The 14590-nt window shown below is 46.2% G+C and overlaps 1 long non-coding RNA gene across 1 annotated transcript; it reads right to left on the bottom strand.

Annotated features, from left to right (window-relative positions):
- Window positions 1-451: 451 nt before the first annotated feature.
- LOC109029362 (uncharacterized) lies at window positions 452-14373 on the bottom strand. The gene is made up of 5 exons (XR_002008422.3): window positions 14203-14373; window positions 13623-13702; window positions 12894-12997; window positions 3156-3324; window positions 452-623 (listed from the first exon to the last, which is right to left on the bottom strand). It is a non-coding gene; the product is annotated as an uncharacterized lncRNA (long non-coding RNA).
- Window positions 14374-14590: the final 217 nt, after the last annotated feature.

The following is a 14590-nucleotide window of genomic DNA, read 5'->3' as shown; positions in this document are numbered from 1 at the left end:
CCTGGCATGCAATAAAATATTAAAACTCTTTTTCAGCTGGGTACAGTGGCTCACGCCTGTAATCCCAGCACTTTGGGAGACCAAGGAAGGAGGATTGCTTGGGCCCTGGAGTTCAAGACCAGCCTGGGCAACATGGCAAAATCGTGTCTCTACAAAAAAAAAAAAAAAAAATTTAGCTGAGTGTGCTGGCCCATGCATGTAGTCCCAACTGCTCAGGAGGCTGAGGTGGGAGGATTGTTTGAGCTCAGGAGACAGAGGCCATGAGCCGATATTACACCATGCCACTGCACTCCAGCCTGGGTGACAGAGTGAGAGCACGTCTCAAAAATCAAACAAACAAACAAAACAACAACAACAACAACAACAAAATCACCTAATCTTTTAAAAAAAGTTAACTGTTGTTACGGTAGGAGCTGAGAGAAGATATATTTTTGACAATGTGAAGCTATTCCCAAGAGACCAGAATATTTAATGAGATATTACTATTTGCATAACCCCACACGATGCATCATGGAATATGTAAAGGCAGGAAACATTTCAGCATCAACAGCTTTCCTCTGGGTTTTCTTGTTTGTGGCATTCTAATCATTAGAAAATTGAAGCTGTAAACAGATGTTCATATTCTGAAATACAAGGAAACACTCTCTGAATTGGTAATTGAAATCTTCACATAAGCCTACAGCATCATATTTGTATTATTACTATCAAAATTCTCAGCACCAAAAAACATGCATAAGAGCTACATCAAGGACTTGCCTTGGAGTGCCCTCCTCCCCAGCTCTTGCCTACATTCTGCAGAGATACTAAGCTGCCCAGTTAAGTCATGTACCATGAAACAGCAGGGAGAAAAAGAGAAAGAAAGACCTACATATACCACAGGCCAAATGGACACCTCCCAGGACGGAGAGCCTGAGACTGTGAGACCCAACAGGGTTGCAGGGCATGGGTTCCCAAAGGCTCTGGCCTCTGCCTGGGAGCTAAAGAAGCCTGGAAGCTTGGAGTAAATCGTGAGTGTTATTTTCACTTGCTGAGTAAGTTATTAAGAGTAACAAAAAAGAGAAATATGCATGAGACTGGATTGCAGGAGGAGGAAAGTGAGGTACCTCCATGCAGGGCGTGCAGAGATGGGAGACAGAGAGAAACAGACAGAAAACGAGAAAGACAGAAAACGAGAAAAACAGAAAGAGACGGACAGACAGAGAAAGAGAGAAATGGAGAAAGAGGGTAACAGAGACAGAGAAACAAGAAACAGAGGGAAACAGAGATGGAAACAGACACAAAAACAGAGAGAGAGACAGAAAGAGAGAGAGAGAGAGAGAGAGAGAGAGAGATACACAGACTCCTCCCAGGAACCCAGATCTGGCCCCTTTAGAACATAAGGACAAAGTGGTTAAGGAAAAGAGGGAATTCAGGGTCTCATTTTCTTTAAGAGTTGGAGCCTTTCTCTAGGGTCAGGATACACTGAAATAGGTTCATCTCGAGTTGCAAGCGCCCCTACTTTCCGTGTCATAAACTACGAATCAGGAGGATGGCAGAGCAAGGTGGGGCAGATACATGCCAGGTGCCAGTCCCCACTGCATCAGCACGGGGAGAACCCAGCTGCTCATGGCTTCAAAGGAACCTACGGGGTCTCCAGAGTCCTGGGCAGCGCTGCAGAGCACCACGCTCCCTTCCCCTGGACCTGGTTGGCTGAGCAGAGACACAGATCTTGGCAAGACCAAGGCTATATAACTTCAGTGCCCGGGATAACAACCAACCCGAGAACACTAATAATTTAACCCAGCAACTGAAAATAATACCCATAATTTACTCCTAGCTTCCGACTTCCCTTAGCTCTCAAAACAGTCTTTAGAGCCTCCAGGAATCTCTGTGTGCCACAGTCCCTCTATTTACCCCTTCCTGCCAGTGGGGTTTTCCTCGGAGCCCTCCTCCTGCAGGGCATGGCGAGGTGAGACTATGAAGGCCACTGTCCCTGAGCAGCCACCGCCAGGGCACTCGCTCCTCTGCTGGTGGGGCTTGGAGGACCATGGCCAATATATGGAAACGTCCAGGAAGGTGCCTCTTGGATGGTAATATCACTTTTCACTCATGGCAAGTTTCATTTGGACTAAAAACAAGTGAGTATGTCTTCCTTTTCCCTCCCCCAAATCTAGATGTAGGGGTGTCAGGTCTCTCCCTTCACGTCTGTGGCGGTGGAAGGAGGTGGGAGGAGGTAGGAGAAGCTGGCCCCACACGGGAGAATGTGGCTTGCTGTCTTCTCCCCGCCCGGAGCTGCCCACGGCTGTGGCTTGAGCAGGAGTGGAGAGGCACTCCAGACTCTTCCTTTCACTTCCTGCACTGACAGATCAATTTGGAGTAATTTATTTACAAGCTGGATTAGTAAGTCTCCATAGAGTAAACACAGTGCTCCTGAATATAGAAATGTAGAGGAATCCCTTCCCAGCTGTTCCCAGGCTGGAGCTAAATGCTTTGAGGATGAGGACGTGGGAGGGATGAGGAAGGTGTGTCACCCAGGCACACTCAGGGTTCCTGGGCCACAGCAAACAGAAAGCAAGAGCCAAGCCACCCCGCCAGGAACAGATGCCCAAAAACAGTCTTCATGAAATCCCTCCTCCCTCCGGAATCCTGTCCCCGGCTCCGGGGTGGGCTCACAGTGACTGCTCTCTGCCACAGAGGACACAGAGTGCTCTTACGAATGTCCTTGGTCCTCTCTCTAGAATGACCTATCCAGAGCACACCTTTGAGTCTCTGCCATTTGGTAATACAATGGGCGATTTAATATAAAAAGAATGCCTGGTCTCTGAAACGCGCTGGCCTGCACTGGCGGTGGGAGACAAAAGACTCATCGCTAAGCACAACCCTCCACTCTGTCAAACGCAATGGGAGAGATTCTAAAATGAGGCTGGTCAACACCTGCTCTGGGACCCCGGGCCCTCCTCATATTGAGAAGAGATGCCTTGTTACAAGGCCCTGTCACATGATTTCTCTCTCTGTGCAGGAAGATGGTTTTCATAAATAGCAAAAGGTCTGTCTGTGGGACAGTCATTTACCCGTGCTTCTAGAAAAAATCCGTGCTCTGCTGGCCACTAAAGATGAATAGGCCCCAGCCTTGAGGCTCGGGACTGGCCACGAGGCAGCTGCAGAAGAGCACTAACCTGGACACAGCCAGAGAGGTGCACAGGGACAGCCGCTTCTGAGAATTTCACTCCACACGTGACGGCCAGAGGAAAGGGAGAATTGATGTGGCAGGTCCTGAGCTGGGACATGAGAAGCCATGGCCAGGTCAGTCTTCCACGACTCTTCTTGTGCCAGTACCTTGTGGAACTGATATAATTCTGGATGTATGAGCAGTTTTCATACAACACTCTCCCTAAAGCATCGTAATACATGGGACGGAGAAGGGCTTTTCAAAGGCTACTCTGCCTATGTGCCAACTCTGCCCTACTCTGTTGCTGACGCTAAGAACCAGTGTAGGGGAGAAAAGGTAACATCTTTTCCTCACCCATTTCTAGGCTCATGGCTGAGGCCCCTGTAACAAAAGATAGCGCAACAAGAAAAAAGCATACAAATTGATTTAGTGTAAGTTTTATGCGACACAGAAGTCTTCAGCAAGGAAGACCCCCGAAGGAAGGTCTTTTATGTTAGGTTTGATGAAGAGTGGACAACAATGGATACGTGTAATTGGACAAAGGGGCATGATCTAATGGTCATAAAAATTTTTTTCTTTTTTTGTTGAGACGGAGTCTTACTCTGTCACCCAGGCTGGAGTGCAGTGGCATGATCTTGATTCACTGCAACCTCCACCTCCCAGGTTCAAGTGATTCTCCTGCTTCAGCCTACCAAGGAGCTCGGATTATAGGCGCGTGCCATGGCACCCAGCTAATTTTTGTATTTTTAATAGAAATGGGGTTTCACAGTGTTAGCCAGGCTGGTCTCGAATTCCTGACCTCAGTTGATCCACCCATCTCGGCCTCCCAAAGTGCTGGGATTATAGGTGTGAGCCACCCTACTAATGGTTATTAATTGAGGAGAACTAGTCAGGCCTGTTTGCTCAGATTCTTCTCTGTGTCCCTGAGTTTTCAGATAGGGACATTCCTTTCCTCCAGGTTTGGGGGGGGGGGTACCATCACAAGAGGGTCTTATTACTTCCTTTAGTCATTGATGGCATGCTTCAGGGCAGAAGAGTAGGAGAAGGTCAGAGAGAACTTTCTGTGTCTGCTGCTTTCTTAAATGCCAAGGTGCCGTATTTTGCATAGCATGTCCTGAACCCAATCACTAGCCGTGCAGTGATGACTCCATTGAAATTGGGGTGGTGTGAAGTCCTCTAGGAGCCCCATTAGAATTAGACAGATTGTTCAGATTCTTTAGAATTAGAGGGACCCTGACAGATACGTGTGTCTGCCCAAACACACACATGTGGAAAAGAACAGAGCTAGAAAGCCTCCGAGAGGAGATGGTATTTGAGCTTCAGCTTGTGGCAAAAGTCGAACTATTCCAGTCAGACAAGAGAGGGGATCGAAACAAACTCTGAAGCCAGGAGCACCAAGAGGGTTATCAGGTAGGTGTGGAGCAGACTTTTGCTCCTCCGCAGAGGTCCTGCTTTTGTGTGCAAACTTCAGCTTGCGAGCTTAGAGCAGAGAGGAACTTGGGAACATTCAGTCCAGATGTCTTTTTATAGATAAGGAAGCTGGGGCTCAGAGAAGGTCAAACAGATTGTCTAAGCACAATTACTTTGCTGCTGAAGGAGAGAAGCATTTTGTTCCACAAAGCCCTAATATGCATGGGATGAACGCAACCTGACATACATCTTGCTTGACACCTGTGGTGTTTGGCCCGCCTACAGCACCTCACTTGGTGTTGTATCTGTATGGAAATAAATGGCCTGTTAGGCTGAAATGATCTATGGATGACCTTCAGGGCTTTGGAGATGGTCTCTTTCAGGGCAGGTCACTTTAAAACCAATAATACGGAAGCAGGGAAGATGCCTCTGGTGGCTAAGGAAGTCTGTCTCCTGCGTTTTTATGCTGGGCACTTTTCATTAGATAAGTAAGTATATGTCAGAAAAACGTGAAAAAAAACCCATCTGTGTCTATAACTAATTAAAAAGATGTGTGATCAACAAACACCCTCTTCTCCTACAACCAGGGAACAAACAGCTCATTACTTTCCTTAAAAGGCATCCTGGAAACCTTTCCCGGGGAAAATGCGCTGAGCATTGATTATCTATCTACACCCATCATAGCCACACGGCACATTATTCCATTTGTTGGGAGACCTTACTTTACCAGTTGCAGACCAAGTTTCCAGAGTAGAAAGCATGGTCTTAGTCTCACCCCAACTAATGGTTCTTCAGAGGTCTCCCAAAACTCCTGCCGCCTCTTCTGCACGTTGATGAAAATAAATGGCACCAATCTCAATGTTCTTTGCCTCAGACCAAATGGGGCCAGAAGCTTAGAAGCAAGAAGCTGAGGCATCAGCAGGGTACTCCCAGGACAGGGCTTTCTTTGGCTGTGATCATTACGTGATTCCCTGACAGGCTGCTGTTTTCGTCGACGGTATCCGTAACTCACTGACTGAAATCTTTGACCTCTGTAGTACAGATGGGATCCATTTGCTGCCAGTAATTATGTGTGACCTCTTGGTGAAGGCAGGGGAAGAAAAGAAGCTGAAGAGATCTTCAATATTTTTGAGAATGCATTACAGGGATTCAAGAGTGTCAAAAAGAGACATGGCTGATGAGGAAAGGAATAAACTACTCGCTTTTTTTTTTTTTTTTGAGACGGAGTCTTGCTCTGTCGCCCAGGCTAGAGTGCAATGTTGTGATCTTGGCTCACTGCAACCTCCACCTCCCAGGTTCAAGCGATTCTCCTGCCTCAGCCTCCCAAGTTGCTGGGACTACAGGCGCGTACCAACACGCCCAGCTAATTTTTGTATTTTTAGTAGAGACGGGGTTTCTCCATGTTGGCCAGGCTGGTCTCGAACTCCTGACTTCAGGTGATCCACCCACCTTGGCTTCCCAAAGTGCTGGGATCACAGGCGTGAGCTACTGCACCTGGCCACAACTACCGTCTTTTAACAGAAGTTCAGAGCTTCACACGGGTAGAATCATGTATGGAAAGGATTTGATGAAGATTCAGGGTGGAACATGCCCTGGGGCAGCACACAGTCAGAGCCATAATTCAAGGCCCTTTTCAGCTCATCACCTTATTTCTTTCCTTAAGATTTCCCAAGTAAGGCCTGGCACTGTGGCTGACATCTGTAATCCCAGCATTTTGGGAGGCTGAGGTGGGCAGATCACTTGAGCCCAGAGTTCCAGACCAGCCTGGGCAACATGGTGAAACCCCATCTCTGCAAAAAGCACAAAAATCAGCCAGGCGCAGTGGCACGAGCCTGTAGTCCCAGCTACCTGAAAGGGTGAGGTGGGAGGATCACTTGAGCCTGGCAAGCTGAGGCTGCAGTAAGCCGTGAGCATGTCACTGCACTCCAGCCTGGGTGACAGAGTGAGACCCTGTCTTAAAAAAAAGAAAAGATTTCCCAAGTGAGGGCCCAGCTCTTCTCCAGCACTTCTCAAGGCATCGACCACCAGCCAAGGGCACCCTCTCCCTCCTTCATCGCTGAATGCTCCTGGTCAGCCAGAAGGAGGGGTGCGAAGACCTCAGCAGGTTGATGCCTGCACCGCCTCCTTCACAGGCTCACAGAGAAAGCCCCTGCTCTTCAGACTGGGGAAGCATCTTCATTCCTCTTTATTCATCTTCCCAGTACCCACAGAGACGAGCAGAGTGTACTGTACAAAGAGGGTAACAGATATTTGTAGAATATTCCTTGAAGAAATGAATGGAGAAACATCGACAGGGTATGGTTCTAATACGCTCACATTGACCTCTTCCACCAGGTTTGAAGATATTATTTCCCTTTCCTCTCAGTCCCAGTGGTCCTGAGGCCCAGGTTGGAGCCACTGTTCTCTCATCCACCTGAAAGCTGACTCATCAACTTCCCTGGATCCCAGCCATGGATTTTCCCTGAAACCAACTCTTCCTGTCTTGGGAAGCCGGCTCGGGTCAGTGCCTGACCGTTTCTTGGGAGAGGCTCTGGTAAGGCCAGCCTCGGCCTTTCGTTCATCTACTTCTGCTCTAAAAGTTCCTCATTCTTTTTTCTCTTTAGGCATTACGTTATTTTTCCTGCAAAGTGTTACGGTAACTCATAGTAATCATAGAAAATTTGCAAAATAAAAGAAAGTATAAAGAAACAAACCAACAAAACCCCCCAATGATTTCTAAAGGGCCTGTGTTTCTAGTCCTTGCTCCATTCGGGTCCCCTCCTTTCTTCTGCAAACTTCCTGCTTGTAATCCTCTTTGTGGGAGGACTCTCACATTAGCATTTCAGGTCTCTTTATCTTTGGAGCCAAATATTAGCATAAGAATTAGCATATTATAACCCAATTACTTTTCAGTTACAAACAATCCCAACCAGATTGGGGTTATTCTTAATTTGCATAGTTTTGACAAGGGGGTGAGAGATGCAATGGGAAACTGTGGTGTTCTCAAGTAAACATAACAAAGGTTTGCTTTGGAGATGAATGTGGCTTGGAAACAAATAAAAAGATAAGACATAATGAGAGGATGTGGAGGCTTCTGTGATGGGTGAGTGCTGTTCTGCCCGGAGAACCATGGAATAAATGATTTCTCAGCATCCCTTCCAGCCTCTTATAATGTAACATGGTTTCAGGAAAATAATAGGGCTTATCGAGAGAGTTCTCTCACAGCAGAACAGGCCAGCTGCCAGTTCCCTGTAGGTCTTCATGAAGTTTACCCAGGATCCCTGTCAAGGGAGACAGTGAAGAACTTCAGGATACTTCAGGAGACTCTCCATCCCCATCTTCCCAGGAAGCTGGGTAGCTCCCAGGACAATGCATCAAAATACCTACATAGATGGGCATCAGTGAGCTAACACATGCTTGGTCAGTGTGAGAGAATAACCAAATTGCCACTATTCCAGAATAGGCTTGCTATCTAATTACCATAAGATTCCAAGAATCTATTGCAGATCTACCATATGGACAGAGCTGTACTAGGTAGGTACAGCCTAGTTAGTGAATGCTTCTTAGGATCAGTATGAAAATGAGAACAAGAGAACTCTTATTGAGGGATCTGAATCAGATATAAACAGCAGGATCACTGGATTTTCTCGGAGAGGGCAAAATGGACTTTCTAGTGTTATGCAAATGTTGGATATCTACAAGCTTTCACCCCCAGACTCCACAAAGTATGAGCGAGCACTGTAGATTTCACTAAACACTATGTTAGGGAGATGGAGAGGAAGTTACAGAGCACAACACGTGGCATTTCACTATAAAATTTCTTATTAGACATCCCTTTCCTAGTCTTTGTTCTCAGCATTAAACATTTTCTCTTTATTTAACAACCTTTCATTGGTTTCAACCTCTGGTCCTGCACTGTACTGAGAGCTTCTGAGGTTGTGCGGAGCCAGGCACATGCCTGGGTGGGTGCAACCCCAATGACCAAGGAGCTGGCCAAGCTGGTTGAGGTGAGGAGATACTGACCAGGGAGAAAGAAGGCAGGGCATGGGCAAAGGCAGAGATAAACCGTACTGGCTGTGGCTGTGCAGTGTCATGCCAGAAGTGACAAAAGATGAGACGTTGCCTGCAACTGTGAGGGAGCTTTGCCTTCATCTGTAGAGACTCAGAAGGTCATCAAAGGACTTATTTACTGGTCTGGTTTCCATCTTTACTTTTGTCTGCCTTGGCCTCCATGTGTTCTGGAAACGTATCAGTGATATCTTCTAGCCAAATACCTGTCACATATTTGAAAGCAATAATGTTTCGTTACTTGAGTTTTCCTCTTTAGCTTCAGTAGTTCTGACTCTTTAGCCTTTCCTCATGGGGCCTCTTTTCCACCATGAGTTCTGCCCTTTTGTTTGTGTCTTTCTTCTCCGGATTGTCTCAAGTCTTTCCATGTACTTTGAAAAGTGCAATAATCCAGATGGCATGTGGCTCCCTATGAGCAGGAAGCATAAGAAAATGACTTCTAGCTTCCCATACAATTTTCTCTTTAATGTGTTGTAGAATTATAATTTGTGCCCCAGAATAACACAATACGGTTGGCATGTTTTCCAGCTTGGAGTGGTTATAATTTCTAACCATTCCCCCTATTTTTACCAGCTGGTCTCTAGACAGCTTATATGAATCCACGTCCATTGATCTTAGTGTGCCAGTTAGCATTACTGTCCAGGGTCCATTTTGTTTTAATCATCTTAGTTTATATTTTACTGTACATCTGCCATAAATCCTGGATTTCTTCCCTTCTACCCACAGAAAAATCTGGTTCTAGAAAATGAGGTGCTGGGTGTCTTCTGAACATGGCTTAAACAATGCATTGTCTGCAAGTCTTAGAAGTAGCTAAAAGGCAAGCTCTGCGGATTATTTACAGGTGACTTATCAATGTCAAATCTAATTTCTGATTATTATGCAATTCCCTCTTTTTAGGCTGTCATCATTTTTCATTACTTAAGGACTATCTCGGCTCTTGGGCCTTCACTAAATTGTTACTGTCAGGATTTGGGGAGTTATTTTGAAACCTATCAGCAGTGGGTGACCTCCTGGTATCCTGATTCAGAATTTTCCATAATCCCCACTACTACAATTGTTAAATTGTTACCTGTGTAAAGCCTCCTCCTTTTTATAATTGAGTAAAATTAATTTCCTTTCTTCCTGGTGTAAATTTAGTTGATCTCATTTACCCTTTGTTAGGAAATGGTAATGTGTTGATTAAATTAAGGGCTTCACACGGATTTAGAATAGTTTTATGTGGGGAGGAGTTGCCAGGAGATTTTCTCAGAGACTGATAAATAGCTAAAGAGAAATAGAGAGTTAACAGTGACATGAAGACAGAAATACAAAGCTTTTTCGAATGTGCAAGCAGCTGTTAGCTTAAGGACATTGGTTACATATGAATTTTAGCTTTGGATTGAGAGTTTTCTAGTGTAAAGTTCAAATGCTGAAGACCTCTGGGAATGGTGCCACCATTTTTCTTCTGTTTAATCCTAACTAGAAAAAGGTAGGGGAGGAAATAGTGCATAGGGTTTTTTTTCTTCCCATTAAAACAAAAATTGGTGTAAAAAGGAGTGAAGAGTTATGGAGAAGGCTGAAATCATTATACGCAGGAAGATTTCATTCATCAGAGAGAGTACATTTAATAGAACAGTAACTTTTCTTTTCTTTTGTTTTCGTGTGTGTGTGTGTGTGTGTGTGTGTGTGTGTGTCAGAGTTTCGTTCTTGTAGCCCATGCTGGAGGGCAGTGGTGCGATTTCAGCTCACTGCAACCTCCACCTCCTGGGTTCAAGTGATTCTCCTGCCTCAGCTTTCTGAGTAGCTGGGATTACAGGCATGCACCACCACACCTGGCAAATTTTTGTATTTTTAGTAGAGATGGGGTTTCACTACATTGGGCAGGCTGGTCTCAAACTCCTGACCTCAGGTGATCCACCTACCTCGGCCTCCCAAAGTGCTGGCATTACAGGCGTGAGCCACCACGCCCCGCCAGAACAGTAACTTTTCAATGAGCTTTCCCAACTGTCTCTCTGGTGAGAACCCTGTCGGGGATCCAGGGCAAGTCCTGCCACCCCCATCGTATAGCGGGGGATGAGCTTGGGGGTTCCAGAGTAAGGTAGAGGCTGAGCTAGAGGTGAGCCTGTGAACATCTTACTGTCAGCACCACCTTCACCCAGCGCCATCACCAAAGATCACATCAGTAGGATTCAGGATGGAGACCAAAAGAGCCAAGAGAAGGCAGTGAAGACATTGCATAATGCTTATTAGTGAAGGTAACCACTCTTTCAAGGCTATCTGTGTCCTAGTCAAGGCACTGGTGACACACTGAATAACACAGTGGATGCAGCCTGACGTATCCCACTGTGAGTGACACCATGAATGAAGGCTACGCTGAGAGATCTGAAAGGTGCAGTAAAGGAAGAGGGAGAAACTGGCAAGACAAAGGGGAATTCAATCAAGATGTGTAAGTGGCTCTTCAGATTTCATACACCTGACTGACCTAATGGTTAAAAACTCAACGGCTGTGCTTATTCATATATTCACTGATATTTTAAAACAAAAGTATCTTGAGCACCAGCTGCATGGCAGGTACTGTAGCTAGAGGCAAGAGATCCAGGGGGCATGGACATGGGCCCTGGCTGGAGCATCTTGGAAGGACAGTGGAGGCAACGACCATGTGGGTTGGGACTAAGGTCTTGCCTGGTGACATCTGAGCTCTCCTCAGCCTCCAAATCCTCTCTCAAAGCCACAGCTTCATCCTTCTGCCCTTACCCCTTGCTGATTTGCCTGATACCCTCTCTAAACTCCCCTTGCACTATGCCCTGTGTCACATGCTCCTCTGTGATTTAGTTTTTAATGACTTTCTCTATTCTAGAGCATCCTTCAACACATCCAAAGGGCAGAAACAATGCCTTTTCCCGCACACGAGGCCTCCTCCATGGTGGGGAGTTTGTGCATATTTTCATTTTTTGCCAACTCATCGTCACAGATCCATCTCCCTCTTATTCACGTGTCCCTTACAATTTTAGTAGGTCCTCACATCCCTAAGCTTGGATCCTTTCCTTTCAGAGGCTTTGCATACCGCATTTCCCTAACAACTCTAAAACCACGGGGTGCTTCTAGGAGTTTTGGTCTTCCCTTTTTGAGACTTGGCCAAGATCATAAACCAGACCTAAGGGTGCCCGCCTCTGTCAGGTGAAGAGGACACAGCAAAGCCACCTAAAATTGTCTCCTCCACTGGTTTTTCACATTATCTGAACCTCCACTATCATATTTACTCTTGTCACAGTCACTGTGTGAGAACAATAATTTTTTTTAAAAGTGGAAATGAGAAGATGAAAAGGGAAAAGGAAAGCATCAGAATGCCACCCTTTGAGCCAAGAACTTTATTCAATTTTTTCCATGTCATATGGAATTGTACGTAGTTTCAGGTTTTCTTTTAAAAGCCTTTTGGCTCTTGAGTCAGGCTTGAATCCTAGATATGAATCCCACCTCCGTTCATTACTAGCGGGGTGATTTGGGGCAAGTGGCTGAACCTCTCTGTGCCTCAGTTTTCTCATCTGTAAAATGTGATTAACAGCAGCACCTACCTCATAAGGTTGTTGTAGGATTAAATGAGTTAATACAGTAAAGTGCCTGGCACATAGTGAGCACTCAAAAAAATGCTGGCTGTTATGAGGAAAGCAGGATATCTGGGCAGGATTGACAAAGGAGTGTGGCCGCACAACCACACAGATTTCTATCAATTGTCTACATAATAACTGTTGCTTCCAAGCAGCTCTCTGGCCAAGCCTTCCCCTGGGGACCCAGGCACTAAGGACACGAGGAAGCCCAGTGGAAAGGCCAGGCGAAGGGAGCGCTGAGGTCTGGGCCTAGCTGAGCATCTCCATGAGGGGCCCTCTGACAGCAGGTGGGAGGGCGAGATCAGGGCAAAGGGGGCCTGTGAGGAAGAGGGGATCATTACAGAGAGAACCAAGAGGAGTACAGGGTCAGCTCAGCCCACTTAGCACCTTTGCACCTGCCGGCCCTGATGACTGGCCATGATCATTCCATTTTGGGGCTTTTGAAGAGGTGGGGATGTCCTGGGCCCAGCCAGGATGAGACTGGGGAGTGTTCTGCGGCTGAGTTTTGCTGTGTAATTAAAGTCCTGGTGTCTAGTGCCGAGAAGAAAAGAGAAAACAGCATTGGAACCCAACTGGCAGATGTGCTTGTTGTGCTGAGAGAAATTCACAGAACCTTGTGGTGCCATCTGGCTGAGAGCTGACTGTTTGGATGATGCAGTTCTCACTTAAGGAGGTGAAGCATCAAACTCCCTGGCCCCACCCACCTGCCTCTGCATCTGGGTAGCTGAAGGTAAGGGCACTCAGCAGCCCCGATGTAATGCCACATCCCAGTGTGCTCAGGAGGAAGCCACCAATCTTTGTTCTCTGCCTAAGGAAGGAAAAACAGCTAAAACGAAGCATTCTAGGACTGACCTTTGGTACAATGTTGGAAATATGAAAGAAATATAAATGTAACATTTTAAATTTCTGAAACGAGGAATAATTATCAATTTCATATATACAAAGTAAGCCCAGTAGGCAGGCCTACTAGAGCAGTGGTCTCCACATTTTTTGGCATTAGGGACGGGTTTCATGGAAGACAATTTTTCCACAGATGGGGGGTGGGGGGATGATTTTGGAATGAAACTGTTTTGCCTCATCCTCAGGCATTAGATTCTCATAAGAAGCACCCAACCTAGAGCCCTCACTTGCACAATTCACAATAGAGTTCATGCTTCTATGAGACTCTTATGCTACCGGCTGATCCGACAGGAGGCAGAGCTCACGTGGTAACGCTCACTTGCCCACCGCTCACCCCCGGTTGTGTGGCCTAGTTCCTAACAGGCCACAGACTGGGACTGGGACCTGCCCGAGGCTATGGGGTTGGGGATCCCTGTGCTAGAGGCTCTCAGAAGCATTCTTCATCTCCAGATAATATTCTGTCCCTCCACATGTGAAGGAGACACAGAGCTTTCCTGATGGAGCCTGGCAGGTCTGTCTGTCTTTATACACACCCATTGTACAGAGAAGTATTCTGGACCCAGGGTATATCATGATCATTGTCAATTTTCAGAACATCTCCTGGGCTGGTGAACTGTGGTTAGATAATAAAGAGTTGCTGGTGAAATGCCTCAGGGTGTGGTTAGAAAAAAGAAAGAAAAACAAGTGGCAATATAGGGTGCGGGGGGAGGTATGGGGAGGCTGGGTAACTATGATTTTTAACTCAAGAAGGAAAAAGGGAGAGGAGAAAAAATGAAGACTCTATAGCTCATCTAGAGTGAGCCAAATTGGATCCCAAATACTAACACTTAATGCACTAAAAACTGTATAATTCAAACATCTCTCAACACAGAAGATGGGTACCACGTGTGTAGCAAAACATAATTGAGCTGAGGTGAATCCCTGTCCTTAAAAGAGGTTTATAAGCTAATAGTGGTGATGAAGGTGAGGAAGACTCTTAGTTCCACTCAGAAAGTGAGAGGATCTGAATACTCCAGAAAAGGAAAAAGATCAGAGGAGAGATGAAATGAGATTGGCAAATTGTAGATGATTGTTGAAACTGAGCAATGAGTATTGAGAGGCGGGGATCATTACCTGACTCTTCTATCCAGGAGGCCGTTAGTGGACCAGGAAGTCAGGACAAGATCTGAGGTGAAGAGCTGGTGAGGAGTGAGACAGCTGCCAAGGTCCACCTCATTCCCCTAAGGAGCTGAGCTCTTTCTCTTCCTTCGTTTTAGACAGGTTCATTAAAGCTGGCCCACTCCACATGACCTAGAAGGACTGGCTCAACCCTGAAAGGTTTGCTCCATAGCCCAGAATGACAACCTCTGACATCACAAGTGCAGGATTGGAGAAGGTATAGTTGGCATGCAAGGCGTATTGATTTTTTTACAAATCCGAGCTTCATGCTTGCTGCTGAGAACATTTCACCGGGCCACGAAGCTGCTGCAGGAAGTTTTCAAGTCCTCTCCTCCACACCGTG

Source organism: Gorilla gorilla, chromosome 14 (genome assembly GCF_029281585.2).
Source record: "Gorilla gorilla gorilla isolate KB3781 chromosome 14, NHGRI_mGorGor1-v2.1_pri, whole genome shotgun sequence".
In the NCBI taxonomy this organism is placed as follows: Eukaryota; Metazoa; Chordata; class Mammalia; order Primates; family Hominidae; genus Gorilla; species Gorilla gorilla.
This window is presented reverse-complemented; position numbering and strand designations above follow the sequence as displayed.